Genomic DNA, 2,543 nt, shown 5'->3' on the forward strand with positions numbered 1-2,543 from the left:
CACACACACACACACACACACACACACACACACACACACAAAGCACTTTTGCACACATGCTTGCACGCATGCATAACCAGCAGAGCAAGCAAGGCCCCTGAGCAAGCAGATGTCCGAACACTCTACATCTCCATGTTCCTTTACTTCTCCTGCCGCTTGCTTTTTTCTCCGTTTCTTTATTGTTTTTCTTTTCTTCTTAGTTCTTCTGTAAGAAAATTAAGATAGTTGATAAAAAAAGTTGTCAAAAAATTACAATAAAACCAGTTCAACTGAATTCCATCCATCTGCAGTTTAGTGGGGTACATCCTGAACAAGTCCATCACAGGGCCACATAGACACAAACAACTATTCACAGTTTGTTTGCAGTGCCATACAAAAGTATTTGCCCTCATGTGTTGTCTTTGCTTTTTGTCACACTTGCACATTTCAGATCATCAAACAAATGGTGATGGTATGGTCCCTTGGCAACATTAGTCAAAAGTGGCCTGAGTCAAAAGTACTATTCTTTTCTTTAATGAAATTAATTAAGGGAAAGAAACTCTACAACCTGGACTTTGGTTAAAAAAAGTAACTGCTCTATAAAAGTAATAACGGGTTGGGACACCATTATCAGCAATGACAACATTCAAACATTTAAAATAGTTAATGATTCATGTGTGCGCAAACTTTTGGTCACAATATGTTCTTTTAGAGCTTTCTGGAAGACTGCAGAATAAATGGTTTCAAATAAGTCAAGTTGTCCAGGTACTGACTCAGTAAAGCAGCCCCAAACCATGACACTACTACTACCTTACTTCACTGTCAGTATGATGTATTTTTGTGGAATGTGTTGTTAGATTTATGTCAGATGTAACATGACACCCTGTGGTATCTGTCATGGCCACACCTGCAAAACCTTGATTGCCTGACAGCAAATTGGTCACAGCTGCTTCTTGTTACTCTGGGGCCTTTATAAGGACCTTGCTAAGAAACAGACTTTCACTGGAACATCATTATGCCAGTGGTATAGTTCAGATTCCTTACCCTTGGGCTGTGACCCACAATTGGGAGCGATTGCCACCGTGATGGCCTCAAAAAATATATTTTTTTCAACTTTAGGCCGTGAGGGCTGCATGATTACATTGGTTTTCAAGTGACTGAGTTGCAATGATTTTTGTTGGCCCTCATTGCCATCAGCAAATCTTGGCAGGTCTGTTTGTCATATTCATGTATTGTGATTTATTTGACAAGATTTTTACTATAAATGCACTTCATTTTGTAAGGTGTGAGGCAGGAAAAAACCCAGGGCGCAGGCGAGGATCCAAAAGTAACAAAAAGGCTGACGAGGCAGCTCAAAAACTCACACAGAGTATCTCAGGGAAACAGGCACGAGGAACACGGAGACACCACACTGGCTGGTAAGCACAATGATCGGACACAGACTGAACACAGGACACAGAATATGAAGGCAAACTAATGAGGAGACACAAGTGGTAACAGGTGAGCAGGGGCGGGGCTGCAGGTGAGACAGCAGGGGAGAGATGCACAGGGGAACACAGAAACACTAGAAAACTAAAGCAAAATAACACACAGATCATGACACATTTAGTTCTAATGCAAAACCAATACTTGTTAAAGTAAGATTTAGGTCAATTATCACTTTGATTAGTACACTGTTAATATACGAATGGACCTTGTGCCACTTTAGATTCAACAAGTTGGGCCCCAAAGCCGAAAAGGTTTAGAAACTTACACAATTTTCTTGTGCCTTTAGAAAATCCTCTCACGATCTCTGAAGTTTCTCCTTGCTCCTCCGAGTCTGCTCTTCTAGAAACGCTGCCTACTTACCTGCTGCCACCCAGACCTGTAAACCATACTCGTCTACCTCTGCTCCTCTCTGCTCTTCTCCAGTACTCTGGATATTGTACTCACCTTCAATCCAAGCCAATGCCTGTCCTGGAAACCTGTAAGCTCATACCAACCTGCAAATTGCTGTTTACCTTAATTTTAAATAAATTAATTTACCTATGTATATTGTTTTCTTAGTCTCTGTTCCCCTTGACTGTCAAAACTCAGACATTTTCCCAAGTCCTGATGTGCATGCTCAAAAAAGATTTGTTTTCATCTTGTCAATGCACAGAATATTTTCCAAAATGTCTTTATGGTCATGAAGGTGTTTTTTAATCCAAATGTGAAATAATCCTTTGCTTTGTTTTTGCTCAGCAGTAGTTTTGGACTAGGAACTCTCCCCTGAATGTAGTTTTTTTCCCCAGTTCTTTTAGTTATTGTTGAATCATAAACATTGACCTTAACGGAGGCAGGTGAGGCCTTTAGGGCTTTAGATGTTGTTCTGGATTCCTTTGGAACTTCCTAGACAAGTTGTTCCACTCGACCAGCCACTCCTGGGATGGTTCACCTCTGCTCCTTGTTTTCTTTGTTTGTAATCAATGGCTTTAAGTGATTTCTTGATTCTACAAGTCTGACAAGTGGTTTGTATAGTTTACACACACACACACACACACACCCACACACACACACACACACACACACACACACACACACAC

The sequence above is a fragment of the Austrofundulus limnaeus genome, unplaced genomic scaffold (genome assembly GCF_001266775.1).
Source record: "Austrofundulus limnaeus strain Quisiro unplaced genomic scaffold, Austrofundulus_limnaeus-1.0 Scaffold359, whole genome shotgun sequence".
Classification (NCBI taxonomy): Eukaryota; Metazoa; Chordata; class Actinopteri; order Cyprinodontiformes; family Rivulidae; genus Austrofundulus; species Austrofundulus limnaeus.